Raw genomic sequence first — 15,292 nt, forward strand, 5'->3', positions numbered from 1 at the left:
AGGACAGCCCTAACATAAGATGTCCAGAGTGTCATCCTCTTTAGGAATTCCTGCTTTTTTCCTTAAAGGAAAAGAAAGAGAGATGATTTATCTCTCTGCACCTCTCAGGTGAGCTATAAAGATAAGAAGCTGACAAATGCAAAAGGTGAAAAGCTCACTTGAAGAAAAGTCAGATGAATATGTAGGATTATTAGCAGCCCTTAATAATACTTCCTTAAATAGGCCACCACAAGCCTTCAGTGGCCTCTGCTCTTCCCTTTCTTTTTCTCCCCGCTTTCAAGGCTTTATTGGGACCTGCACGCCCATCGCTGTATCAGCCTGCCCCTTGGCAAGGCTCACTAGGCAGGTGTGGAACGTGCCCAGGACACTTGGAGACTCAGACAGAGCATTTACACGAAAGAAGAAGGTGAGATTGGAGGGGAACAATTGGCCTGATCCAACTGTCTCATAGCCCAAACTTTTCAGGTTTTCATTGTACAAGATGCAGAGCTCATTTCAAGGACTGGCAAGTCAAAGGAATTATGCTTTTTTTTCTATCTAAGACAAGGGAAGCAATCACAATGACCTCACACCATCCTCCGCTCTGCTACCAGTCATCTTTGTTTACAAGAGAAAATTTCACCTTTGAAAGTATATATCCATTATTAAACGTTAGGGAAAAACACAAGACTATAAAAAAGAAAAATTTTAAATTACTAGACACCCCATCCACTCAGAAACTGCCATCGTTAATATTTGAAGTACATTTCCTCCTCTATTTTTTCACACGCCAGAGTATCATCTATTTTGAAATTATATCTTATTATTTAATTTAAACAGTATATATTTTGTGGTATACCTGGGCCTTAATATTATCAGTAAATACTTGTTAAGTACTCGTTATTTTCCATGAGGGACATGGTGGTGACAATAACCATGTAATAGTTACCATTTATTGAGTACTGTGATATAATAAAAGATATGTATTTGGTCTGGGTACCTGGTTCCAGGCAGAGCTCCTAAAGCCTTTGGAATCTCTGGAAGTGCAAGTGATTAAGTGTCTTGTATGCTAATGAGAAGACTGGTGACTGGGGCTCCAGGACAACCTCAGGTAGGGGCTTGTTGCCAGAGGAACCAACCACATGGTTAGAGGATTGGAACTTTCAGCATCACCCGCTAACCTCTAGGGAGAGAAGAAGGGCTGGAGATTAAGGTGATGACTAAAAGCCAATGACTTAATCAGTCATGCCTAGAGGAACAAAGTCTTCATAAACAACCCTAACCAAATGGGCATGGAGATCTTCCAGGCTGGCGATGACATTGATGTGTTGGAAGGGTGGCACACCTGGAGAGGCCATGGAAGCTCCAAGACCTCCTTTTCCCCATACCCTGTCCTATGCATCTCTTCCACCTGGCTGTTCCTAAGTTGTATCCTTTTACACTTTTATAATAAACCAGTGTATGCATTACCCCTTATATATATAAATAATATATATTGAAAACATTTATTTTACATTAAAAATGATTCAAACTTCACAATTTGCAAGTTATCAAATAGTAAAATTACTATTATTTTATCACCATTTGTCATTTGCATTATTTTCTTAACTTTCAGCATAAAAAGTAAGTAATATGGAACCTAAAAGTTTACAGTGAAAAGTAAATCTTGCTTCCACCCCTGATTCCCAATCTCTAGTTTCTCTCGCCAGAGGCAAACATGTTAACAATTTATGTATCCTTCAGAGATAGTCTTTGCATATATAAGCATAGAAGTCTATTCATACTTTATATATACATATATATATATGACAGCATACCATACTCTCGAGTCTGTATCTTCCATGTGTATCCGTGTGTATTTTATTTAGTAGCTGAGATCTTTAGTTTTGTATCCTACTCCTTTTCACTTAACATTATATCATAAACATTTTACTGAGACTTTAAAAATTCCTTGTAAATATCATTTCAATTGACTATACCGTATTTAACCCTATCGTTGTGTCACATGACCAATTCTTTAAAGTTGTATATTTATTTTTCTGTTCTCAATTATTATAAATTAAGTTAGAGTCACCATTTCTTTACATAAATATTTCTTCTCTTTCCTATTTACTTCTTTATTATGCCCATCCTTGCATGAAATGTTCCCTTGATATCTTGAATTTTCTTGAGGAGATCTCTAGTCTTTCCCATTGTATCATTCTCCTCTTATTTCTCAGCAATGCTTATTGAAAAGTTATACTCTGCTATGTTCTGGAACTCTGCATTCAGTTGGGCATATTTTTCCTTTTCTCCTTTGCTTTCCACTTCTGTTCTTTCCTCAGCTATTAGTAAAGCATCTTCGGACAACCATTGTGCCTAATTGCATTTCTTTTTCTTTTGAGATGGTTTTGATCACTGTCATAAGAAGAGGTGGCAAGAGTACATAGAAGAACTATACAAGAAAGGTCTTCATGACCCAGATAACCATGATGGTGTGGTTATCACTCACTTAGATCCAGATACCCTAAAATGTGAAGTCAAGTGTGTCTTAAGAAGCATTACTATGAACACAGTTAGTGGAGGTGAGGGAATTCCAGCTGAGCTTTTTAAAGTCCTAAATGATGATGCTGACTCAATATGTCAGCAGATTTGGAACGCTCAGCAGTAGCCACAGTACTGGAAAAAGTCAGTTTTCATTCCAATCCCAAAGAAGGGCAATGCCAAAGAATGTTCAAACTACCATATAATTACTCTCATTTCACATGCTAGCAAGGTTATGCTCAAAATCCTTCAAGCTAGGCTTCAGCACTACATGCATGGAGAACTTCCAGATGTACAAGTTGGGTTTCGAAAGGCAGAGGAACCAGAGATCAAAGTCCCAACATTGGTTGCATCATGGAGAAAGCACAGGAATTCCAGAAAAACATCTACTTCTGCTTCATTAAGACTGCTAAAGCCTTTGACTGTGTGGATCACAACAAACTGGAAAATTCTTAAAGAGATGGGAATACCAGACCACCTTATCTGTCTCCTGAGAAACTTGTATGTGGGTCAAGAAACAGAACCAGACATGGAAATACTGACTGGTTCAAAATTGAGAAAGGAGTATCAGTTCAGTTCAGTTCAGCTGCTCAGTCGTGTCCAACTCTTTGCGACCCCATGAATCCAGCACACCAGGCCTCCCTGTCCATCACCAACTCCCAGAGTTCACTTAGACTCACGTCCATCGAGTCAGTGATGCCATCCAGCCATCTCATCCTCCATCGTCCCCTTCTCCTCCTGCCCCCAATCTCTCCCAGCATCAGAGTCTTTTCCAGTGAGTCAATTCTTTGCATGAGGTGGCCAAAGTACCGGAGCTTCAGCTTTAGCATCATTCCTTCCAAAGAAATCCCAGGGCTGATCTCCTTCAGAATGGACTGGTTGGATCTCCTTACAGTCCAAGGGACTCTCAAGAGTCTTCTCCAACACCGCAGTTCAAAAGCATCAATTCTTTAGCACTCAGCCTTCTTCACAGTCCAACTCTCACATCCATACATGACCACTGGAAAAACCATAGCCTTGACTAGACGGACCTTAGTCGGCAAAGTAATGTCTCTGCTTTTGAATATACTATCTAGGTTGGTCATAACTTTCCTTCCAAGGAGTAAGCGTCTTTTAATTTCATGGCTGCAGTCACCATCTGCAGTGATTTTGGAGCCCCAAAAAATAAAGTCTGACACTGTTTCCACTGTTTCCCCATCTATTTCCCATGAAGGGATGGGACCGGATGCCATGATCTTTGTTTTCTGAATGTTGAGCTTTAGGCCAACTTTTTCACTCTCCACTTTCACTTTCATCAAGAGGCTTTTTAGTTCCTCTTCACTTTCTGCCATAAGGGTGGTGTCATCTGCATATCTGAGGTTATTGATATTTCTCCCAGCAATCTTGATTCCAGCTTGTGTTTCTTCCAGTCTAGCGTTTCTCATGATGTTCTCTGAGGAAGGAGTATAGTAAGGCTATATATTGTTACCCTGCTTATTTAACTTATATACAGAGTACATTAGGCAAAATGCTGGGTTGGATGAATCACAAGCTGGAATCAAGACTGCCAAGAGAAACAGCAACAACCTCAGATATACACATGAAAGTGAAGTGGCTCTTTGGGACCCCGTGAACTGTAGCCCACCAGGCTCCTCCGTCCTTGGGATTCTCCAGGCAAGAATACTGGAGTGGGTAGCCATTTCCTTCTCCAGGGGAACTTCCCAACCCAGGGATTGAACCCAGGTCTCCCGCATTGCAGGCAGACACTTTAACCTCTGAGCCACCAGGGAAGCCCATGATATGCACATGATACCACTCTAATGGCAGAAAGTGAAAAGGAACTAAAGAGCCTTTTGATGCAGGTGAAAGAGGAGAGTGAAAAAGCTGTCTTAAAACTCAACATTCGAAAAACTAAGATCATGGCATCCAGTTCCATCATTTCATGGCAAATAGAAGGGGGAAAAGTAGAAGCAGTGACAGATTTTATTTTTCTGGACTCCAAAATCACTGCAGACAGTGATTACAGGATGAAATTAAGAGATGCTTCCTCCTTGGAAAGAAAGCTACAATAAAACTAGATAGTATATTAAAAAGCAGAGACATCACTTTGCCAACAAAGGTCTATATAGTCAAAGTTATGGTTTTTTCAGTAGTCATATACAGATGTGAAAGTTAGACCATAAAGAAGGCTTAGCACCAAAGAATTGACGCTTTTGAACTGTTGTGCTGGAAAAACTCTTGAGAGTCCCTTGGACAGCAAGGAGATCAAGCCAGTCAATCCTAAAGGAAATCAAACCTGAATATTCACTGGAAGGACTGATGCTGAAGCTGAAGCTCTGATACTTTGGCCTCCTAATGGGAAGAGCTGACTCACTGGAAAAGATTCTGATGCTGGGAAAGATTTAAGGCAAAAACAGAAGGGGATGACAGAGGATGAGATGGTTAGATAGTACCACCAACTCAACAGACATGAATTTAAGCAAACTCTGGGAGATAGTGGGGGACAGAGGAGCCTGGTGTACTGCAGTCCATGAGAAAATGTGTATAAGGGTGCTTCATACATACAGTGTATGGAAAAAAACTATACTGGCCTTGCATAGAATTAGTAGGTAAAGTGCCTGTCTTTATTAGCTATGTCTGCCATAGGTGTGAGCCAAGAGTAAAAAAATAGTTTCAGTTCCTGGTCTGATACACTCCCCTCATTTTCAGGCGAAAAAATAATCAAGGTTCCACAAAGAGAACTGAATTGTCAAAGGTCACACAGCAAGTCAGTTGGAGCATCATTACTAGAACTTCTTTCATCTGATGACTTTCAGACTGGATTGGGCTTAAAGAAAATAAAAACCACATCAATTTTACTGCATATGTGATCAGTTGCGTCTGACTCTTTGTGACCCCATGAACTGTAGCCTGCCAGGCTCCTCTGTCCATGAGGTTTTTTTCCTGGCAAGAATACTGGAGTGGGTTGCCATGCCCTCCTCCAGGGGATCTTCCTGACCCATGGATCGAACCTGTGTCTCCTGCGACTCCTGCATTGCAGGTGGATTCTTTATCACTGAGCCACTAGGAAAGCCCACAACAATTTTAGGGTGAATAGAAAAGCATCCCCAGTATGGCAGAAATAAAAACCAGTCTTGTAAAGCCATCGTCAATCAATTCAAAATAAACAGACATAATTTTAAAAAGAAAAGAAAAACATCCCCAGCACCCTGAGATCTCTTTCTTAGCATTTGCCATACTGTACTGCCAACCTCTGTTTATGTGCACACAGTGTAGCTTTCCCAGAAGATGGTATGAGAACAGGGAGAGCCAGAGAGCTGAGAAGTTCAGCTGGAAGATAGGTTCAGATGGGAGCCCCCAAGGAGATCTTTTCAAAAGGAAGGCAGGGGCTACACAGACATTCAAAAGAGAGGTAAAAATCACCCCAGCAGGCAGCTGCCTGAGGCAGATCTGAGCAGACAGGTCAATGCAGAACTGCATTTGTCAGATAAGCATCAATCAGATCTTCCCTCTCTTTTGTGACAGTCATATAAATGATAGAGCTGTGTAGCTCTTGCTCTTCGTGACAAGCAATACAGATGAAGGCCCAGGGACCATCCAGGAAGTCATCTCTGGTTTCAGGCTAGGGGGAAGAAGGATATGGGTCCTAGGAGAACTGGTGTGAAAAATAACACTTTGAGTCTGATTGACTAAGGAAGAGGTCAACTTCAGCCATGAAAGGGGGAAGGAGAGGAGACAGCCCTAAAATGCAGCAAGAGATCAGCTGAATACACATAGTGGAGAGGTACACGGAGGAAATTCCCTTTGATGGAAAGAGCACAGGATTAAGTCAGAGACACCTGGACTGAGCCGTGGCTCTCTAAGCAATTGTGTAACCTTAGGCAGATCTCACCCTGGGTCTCCGTTTCCTTATCTATAAAATGAGTTTATAAAATGACTTCTGGGCAAACTACTGGAAGAATTAAAACTAGTATATGACAGTGCTTTATAACTCCTTTCCAAAAAAATTTTTTTGTCTGTGTGCTTCATGTTTTCTTCTACCAAGTCATCCTGGGTAGTGGAAATTGCTTGGGATTCCAAACAAACAGGCTAGATTCAGTTTCCAGGCCTAGCATTTATTAGCTATTTGACCTTGGCATGAAACTTTGCATGAGTAAGACAGTTTCCTCATTTGTAAAATAAGCATTGTCGGGAGGACTACAGTCAATCTTGGTGGCTCAGACGGTAAAGAATCTGCCTGCAATGAGGGAGACCCAGGTTCAATCCCTGGGTTGGGAATGGCTACCCAGTTCAGTACTCTTGCCTGGAGAATTTCAAGGACAGATGAGCCTGGCAGGCTACAGTCCATAGGTTGCAAAGAGTCCAGCACGACCGAGCAACTAACACTTTTCAGTTCACTCACAATGTTGGTAAGGCATACAGATATGCTGCTATGTGACACATAGCAGGTGCTCAGTAAATGTAATTCTGTCTTCCTATTGGGAGTTAGACAGTTGAACTTCACCCTGCTAAACACAATTTCCTCCCTAAAGCCGTACTCCACTCGCTTTTCTGATTCAACCTTTCTTGAAAGCATTCCCCACCACCAGCCCAGCCCAGCCCACTTCCTCATTGTGGGAAGATTCCCCTGATCTCTTAGAGCCACAGAAACAATATGATAAGAGCTCTCATTTAGTGAGCACCTACTACTAAATGCCAGGCACTCTACCAGGCGTTTTCATTGTGTATTGCACCTTGCGTACAATAGATGCTTGATGAATGTTCACTTCCTTCTCCAGGCTGGAAAGAGATAGTGGTTGAAATGACCACCATAATGCAGGCAAACCTGCATAATAACGTCAGTGGCCTCTCTCTTCTATACAGTGCTTTACAGTTTATGAAGCTCTTTCACCCAAATTATATTTGATTCTCACAACAATTCTTGGGAGTAGGTGAGGAAATGGAGGCAAGAGCAAAACCACAGCTCAATTATTCATTCAGTCAACATTCATTGAGCACCTACTGTGTACCATCTCCCCTGTGCTCTGGGGAGATGAAGAGAAACCATAGGAATTCCAGCTTAGAGGAAAAACCTTTCCAAACATCCTCTACCAGTTACTGGTGCCTCCCTTCACATCATAATCCTTAAGAAACTGGAGATTTATTTCTTGGGTTGGAGATCATTTTAGATTTTTGCCTTCTTCCATACTGTTTCCTCTGATTGGAACATACTTTCCTCCTGCTAGCTAAATCCTTCATGACCTCAAAGTCTTCCCTGACCCACCATCCTCCAGCAGAATGTCTTTGCTCCTGCAAACAAGCACCAGGGGCTTCCCCGGTGGCTCAGTGGTAAAGAATCCGCCTGCCAATGCAGAGACATGGGTTCCAGCCCTGGGCTGGGAAAATCCCCTGGAGGAGGAAATGGCAACCCACTCCAGTATTCTTGCCTGGGAAATCTCATGGACTGAGGAACTTGGCAGGCTGCAGTTCATAGGGTCATGAAGAATCTGACCCAACTGAGCACCTAAACAGCAACAACACAGCACCAGGGCTTCTTTATACCACAGGCGGCTTTCAACAGACTTCCCTTGTCTTTCTCCGTTTATATGAGTAGAACAGGTGGGCACACACCTGTGCACACAAACACATCCAGCTCCTTTTACTATTCCTTACCCATTTCCATCTGGATTCCATGCAATTGAGATGGATGTCCCTGTCCTTCTCTCACTCCCCTCTGCACCTCTAATAGCTGCCGGAAGCTGCCACTTTGCCCTCCCTAAAAATCTCTTCCTACACTTGGACTCTAGAACAAGAGTCGGCCTGTGGATGAATTTCCCTGTCAGTGATTCTCTTCTTGTCTCTGATTCCAGGTAGCAGTGTAATAGGGTCCAGGGCTTGCGCCCCCTCCTCAGCTTGTGAGGAGCTAAGACAGGGCTAGCATCCGGATGCTCTTGGACTCCACTCTGGGCCCCCATCATCCCACTCTCACACCACAACCCACACCTGGCTTTCTCTGCACCATGACCCAGCCCATCCACCACCCTAAACTCTCCAAGTTCCAGGACAGTTCCCCCAACCCCCTGCTAGACTGCAGTGCCTCTCCACAGCCCACCTCTAGCCAGAACTCAGGCTCCCACAGCCCATATCCAAGGCCAGGACTCTCCCTTCACCAGCTCCCCACCCGCTTTCTCTGCAGCCTGGATAGACCTAGCCTTGCCTCCCACCTTCTCATTCTTCCTAGCTTCCCACCTCCAAGCCCCCACTCCAATTACCCACCTTGCCTATACCCAGCTGGGCTCCGCTCCACACCACACTCGGATTACCCTCTCCCCGCCCAGCATCCTGCTCCTGCCCAGCGCGCCTTCCCCTCATCGTCTCACTCCTCCATTTCAAAACGACCCCCACCACCCAGACCCCTCCCCTTAGCTCTTCACTTCCACACCTCCCCTCCCTCGCTCTCCTTAATCTCTTCGCTTCAACACCCCTTTCCCCGCCCGTCGGCTGCTCGGTACCCTCTGCCGGCACGGCCCCTCTCAGCTCCCTTCTTACATCTCCCCCGCCTCCATCCCCCTCCCCCCAGTTTCCCCCTCTACCAGCCTTCGCTGAGCTCCAGTTGCCGCTCAGCCTTCTACCCAGCCCCGGCGCCCTCTTTCTTGTTTCTCCGATCCCGCTGCCCCTGCCTTTGGGTCTCCCCTCGCGGCCCTCAAAGCCCGGGTAGACCCTCCTCAGGGCCCCTCCCCGGGCTACGTGCCCCCTCACTGCCGCGGTACCCTTCCTTAGTGGCCTCCCTGGCCCCCTTCTTCTTGGTGTCCCTTCCGCTGCCCTGTGCTCCTTCTCAATGCCCGCTCACTGTGCCCCGCGCCCCGCTCCGGGGATCGGTCCCAGATCCGCCCCAGGCGGGCTGCCGGGCCGCGCCCCTTACCTGGGACTCCGGGTGAGGACGAGCGGCTCGCTCCCTGGCAGCGCCGCGGAACCGCTGGACCTGGCGGCGGGCGGCAGAAGGCGCAGCGGGTTCGCGGAGCAGGGAGGTGGGGGGCGGGGCGGGGCGGGTCCGGTCCCCTCCGCGGCGACTTCGGGCAGAGGCTCGAGCTGCAGCTGGGCTGGGTTACGGCCGCTTCCAGGCCCCACCCATGCCCCGCCCAGGGGCGGAGCCCGCTTTCGCCTGGCCCTCGGCTCCCGGCAGGTGTAGGGGATACGAGGTTTCTTGGGGACCCGAAGATCCCCAATACCTGGTTGACTATCGTGATTTATCTTAATTCTCGCGCCTCGTTCCATAGACTGAACTTAGTAGGATGATCAAAGGGCTTTGATGATAAAGTAGATGATGACGGGTTTGTAGCTATGCCATTTCTCGCCTGTGCGTTTATCACTTCGTACTCAAAAGAAGCCCACGGAGAGAGGTAGGATCTGATGGCTGTCTACTTGGAAGCGAAGCCAGAAACCTGGGCATTGTTGTATACACTATGCACTCCTTCACATCCTACATCCCATCAGCCTGGTAATAACGCCTCCATAAGGTATCCTATGGAGAAGGGAATGGCAACCTACTCCAGTATTCTTGCCTGGAAAATCCCATGGACAGAGGAGCCTGCCAGGCTACAGTCCCTGGGGTCACAAAGAGTCAGACACTACTGAGCGACTTTCACTTCACTTCACTTCAAGGTATCCTATCCCTTCTCTTCCTCTCCATCTCCACCGCTCTCACCCTGGTTCAGGCCTCATCACTTCTTGCTTGAACTAAAGCAATGGGCTCCCAGTGGGTCTCCCTGCTTCCATTCTTCAAGCTACCATCTACATCAGCAGTTTGAGTGATTGTTCTATATGTCACCATGTTACCTCCACCCTGATGAAACAAACAAAACATTTCCAATGGCTCTCCATTACCAGTAGTAGCCTGGAGTGAGAAAATGTTCTTTCCTTGTCATTAGAAAGTCCCAGCTCTGCCAGAGACGGCAGGTATAACAAGTAAATAGCATCCCATCCTTGCATACAGACCTGGACTTCATTTCAAGTCTTCCTGAAGTCACAGAAACCAGCTGCCATGTTTGGTTTAGAATTATAATTCCTCCCCATAGTCAGCCCCCTTCTCAAACCTTAGAAGTCTATTGTTCACTCACTCAGTTATGTCCAACTTTCTGCAATCCCATTAACAGCAGCTTGCCAGGTTTCCCTGTCTTCACTATTTCCCGGAGCTTGCTCAAACTCATGTCTATTGAGTTGGTGATGCCATCCAACCATCTCATCCTTTGTTGTCCCCTTCTCCTGGTGCCCTCCATCTTTCCCAGCAACAGGGTCTTTTCCAGTGAGTCAGTTCTATGCATCAGGTGGCCAAAGTGTTGGAGTTTCAGCTTCAGCATCAGTCCTTCCAGTGAATATTCAGGATTGATTTCCTTTAGGACTGATTTGTTTGATCTCCTTACTGTCCAAGGGACTCCCAAGAGTCTTCTCCAGCACCACAGTTCAAAAGCACCGATCCTTTGGCACCTAGCCATCTTTATGGTCCAAATCTCATATCTGTACAGGACCACTGGAAAACGTAGCTTTGGCTAATCAGAACTTGTCAGCAAAGTGATTTATATGTTTATGTAACTGAATCACTTTGCTGTATACTTGAAATTAACACAACTATACATCAATTTAAGAAAAAAATCTTAGACAACAGAGTCAGCTATCAAAACATTTTTTCCCTACATTCCATTATGACTTTATCTATAATTTGTCTCTCTGACCCAAAGAGCCACCCAAAAGACAGCCCCTCTGGTTGTCTGACTTCTCTCTCAGGCTCATCTTTGAGCTCTTCTGAGCTTCTCCACCCCCTCCCTTTCACTCACCTTCCCACCATCCACATCCTGACAGTGCTTCCCACTGTGCCCTCTAGAATCCTGTTCTTTCGACAACAAACTTTCCTACACCCTCTGCTTCTTCAGAGCGTACTCAGGTTACTTCTTGGCCTTTATTAATGCTTGACAGTCCTCCAGGACTTTTCTTGCCACCTTCTGCAGGAAGGCTTCTCACTTCCCTACTCTCCACACACCACAAAAGCAAGAGGTGGGGTTAGCATTGCCACTTCCACCCTTGTACAAAAATTGCTTCTCCTTTGGTCTCCAGACACACCACCTTCCAACCCTCTTATCAAGGACATCACTGACCCCCAATATCTCCTCTGCACTGAAGATTCCAACCTCTGGCTCATGGTCATTCGCCTTAGCCCTGTCTAGCCACCCTCCTGGTGCCTTTGGTAGCCATGTGGTTTCCTGACCCTTCAGTCCTTGGTCTCCTCTTCACTTTCCCTTCCATGGTCATACCTTGAACTTCTTAATCACCCAGAACTAGTGCCTCTGTGATCTTCAAATCAAATATCCTATGCTGCCTGCTCCTTCACTGTCTTACTTGAGTTTTCTCATTTTCAAAATGGGTGTCATGATAATAACTATTCATTCTTCACAGGAATAATGAGATAACACAAAAAAATGCACCCTTTTGGGGTTGAGAGACAATAGGAGACCAGATGGTATTGGTTTACATTGCCTCCAGTCTTCTTATCACTTCCTCTTTCTTCCCTTGCATGTAGTAAAGTGGACAGAGCACAGACTTAGAACTGGACAGACGTAGTTTTTAATCCTTGTTCTACACAGTTACTTGCTGTGTGCCCTTATGTAAATTAACTCATTTTTCTAACACATGCACTTCATTGTTGTTTGTAGAAATAGTAATAATGTTGTGAAGATCAAATAAGAAAATGGGATAGCTACTGGAAAGCATCTGACTGAGTGCCAGGCACATAGTAAGCCCTCGATAAATAGGAAACATTGTGGTTGTAACAGAACCAAAAACGCTCTTTTAACCACAACTGCTTTCCGAGAAGGATAAACTCTAACATACAGAGGTCCTTTTGTCCTGTTTAGGGCCTTGAGAAGTGTGTATATGTAAGTGTGAGAGGAGAAGCGAGACACTAACTTGCTCAGTGCAAAAAAGGAAAGGAATTTGGAATTTACTTAGCAAAATGGGTGGGGGGAGTAATAAAGAGAGCTGGGAAGGGGAAAGGAAAAAAATAGTAAGAAAATCAGTGTAAGGGTAGGTGCTGCACGGATAAAGGGTCAGAAGTACCCTTCCCATGGTAGGTAAACAGAGGGCGTTTGAGCACTGGAATGCATTACGTGGGAGGAGTTGCTTGTCACACATATAATGTAATCATCTTCTGTGACTCTCAACACTTCAGTAAAGGCCATTACACTCAGGAATGCTTCAGGAAGAGTTGTATGAGTGAGTGAGTAGGAAAATTGAGCAATGGGCCTTGTTTTTCTGAGTTGAAAAAGGAGAGTAGACGCAGAGACTCTGGGAGCATTAAGTCTTTGTGGAATTTGCAGAAAACTTCAGGATGTCTTCCAACTGACAAGGGCAATAAAATGTAAAAACTGAGGTTCAGACTCATTGCATTTAGATCTTAAAGGGGCAAGAAGGTCATATCTGACATTTGGGCTGTATCATTTGTGCCTCTGTTTTGATTAGCAGGTGATTACCAGAGAGAATACAGAACAAATCATATTATATTGGGCTGTCTCCACTTCTAGATCTAAATGCCAAGTGAGAATAAGAAGAAAGACAAAATTCTACCTTTGGCCTGGGATCAGACTGGCTAACAATCATTAAGACCTTAAAATATACTGGATTAACTCATATCTTTGTCTCATTTAGTCCTTAGTGCAATCATGCAAGGTATGGATTGCCATCCTCTTTCTATAAATGAGGAAATAGAAGTCAGAAAACTTAAATGGCTTTCCAGGGTCACACATATGATAAATGGAAGAACCAGATTTGAATCAGGTCTGTCTGACTCCAAGTCAAGAGCTCTTTCTACTAGATTGCAGAATCATGGTTGCTTGGTGAACACCGCTGGGGTTAAGAGATCTACGAACAAAATTTCCTTATATCTTTTCTAGTTGTCAGAGTAGTCAGCCTTCTCTAACTCCTAGTTTGCACATGACATATACAAGTGATGCTTTTTATTGAATGAGAATCAATCACTTACCCTCATTTTACATTAACTACACTTCAATTTCAAAAAGAAAGAAAGGGAAAAAGAAAAGGCAAGAAGGTAGTGAACTTCCAGATGTTCAAGTGGATTTAGAAAAGGCAGAGGAACCAGATATCAAATTGCCAACATCTGATGGATCATCGAAAAAGCAAGAGTTCCAGAAAAACATCTATTTCTGCTTTATTGATTATGCCAAAGCTTTTGACTGTGTGGATCACAATAAACTGTGGAAAATTCTGAAAGAGATGAAAATTCCAGATCACCTGACCTGCCTCTTGAGAAACCTGTGTACAGGTCAGGAAGCAACAGTTAGAACTAGACATGGAACAACAGACTGGTTCCAAATCGGGAAAAGAGTACGTCAAGCCTGTATATTGTCACCCTGCTTATTAGCTTCTATGCAGAGTACATCATGAGAAACACGGGGCTGGAGGAAGCACAAGCTGGAATCAAGATTGCCAGGAGAAATACCAATAACCTCAGATATGCAGATGACACCACCCTTATGGCAGAAAGTGAAGAAGAACTAAAGAGCCTGTTGATGAAAGTGAAAGAGGAGAGTAAAAAAGTTGGCTTAAAGCTCAACATTCAGAAAACTAAGGTAATGGCATCTGGTCCCATCACTTCATGGCAAATAGATGGGAAAACAGTGGAAACAGTGTCAGACTTTATTTTGGGGGGCTCCAAAATCACTGCAGATGGTGATTGCAGCCATGAAATTAAAAGATACTTACTCCTTGGAAGGAAAGTTGCGACCAACCTAAACAGCACATTAAAAAGCAGAGACATTATTTTGTCAACAAAGGTCCATCTAGTCAAGGCTATGGTTTTTCCAGTAGTCATGTATGGATGTGAGAGCTGGACTATAAAGAAAGCTGAGCACTGAAGAATTGATGCTTTTGAACTGTGGTGTTGGAGAAGACTCTTGAGAGTCGCTTGGACTGCAAGGAGATCCAACCAATCCATCCTAAAGGAGATCAGTCCTGGATGTTCATTGGAAGAACTGATATTGAGGCTGAAACTCCAATACTTTGGCCACCTGATGTGAAGAGCTGACTCATTTGAAAAGACCCTGATGCTGGGAAAGATTGAGGGCAGGAGGAGAAGGGGATGACCGAGGATGGGATGGTTGGATGGTATCACCGACTCAATGGACATGGGTTTGGGTAGACTCTGGGAGTTGGTGATGGATGGGGAGGCCTGGGGTGCTGTGGTTCATGGGGTTGCAAAGATTCAGACATGACTGAGCGACTGAACTGAACAAAAGAAAGTAGTAGCTTAAGTGTGGATGTCACTTGTAATGTTCAGATCTTTACAAGGTTCAGATCTGTACCCCGGTGTGAGTCCCTCATAGCCAGCCTAGGAATGTAGATCTGCTGGCAAGTCAAGTGTTTTTCTCTGACCTCTTCAGCAGGTTGCCTCATTTAACAGAGAAACTGGTGCAGGTGCCTGGAAGTCACCAGAATGTATAAAGCAGCTCTAGAAAATACGGTTTGTGAGAGGAGTGGTGGAAGACAGGGCTGGAAAGAGAAGCAGAGGCTGGCTGGTCTGAGGCCTTGGAAATCACATTATTGGGAATTTACTTTAAAAGCAAGAGGTTTGAAGCAATGGAGTAACCTGGTTATATTTGCATGTAAGAAAGACAGCTCTGGGGCTTTGTGGGTTGCTCAGGGGTAAAGAATCTGCCTACCAAAGTAAGAGATGCAGGTTTAATCCCTGGGTCAGGAAGATCCCCTACAGGAGGAAATAGCAACCCACTCCACTATGCTTACCTGGAGAATCCCATGGGCAGAAGAG

The 15,292-nt window shown here is 44.7% G+C and overlaps 1 protein-coding gene across 1 annotated transcript in view; it reads right to left on the reverse strand.

Moving 5' to 3' along the window:
- The window catches only part of RAB3B (RAB3B, member RAS oncogene family), a 73,317-nt gene extending 63,817 nt beyond the window's left edge, over positions 1 to 9,500 (reverse strand). The window contains exon 1 of the mRNA XM_018044093.1: positions 9,383 to 9,500. The gene's annotated coding sequence lies outside the window, so the exon portion shown is untranslated. The remainder of the gene's footprint in view (positions 1 to 9,382) is intronic.

Source organism: Capra hircus, chromosome 3 (assembly GCF_001704415.2).
Source record: "Capra hircus breed San Clemente chromosome 3, ASM170441v1, whole genome shotgun sequence".
Taxonomy (NCBI): Eukaryota; Metazoa; Chordata; class Mammalia; order Artiodactyla; family Bovidae; genus Capra; species Capra hircus.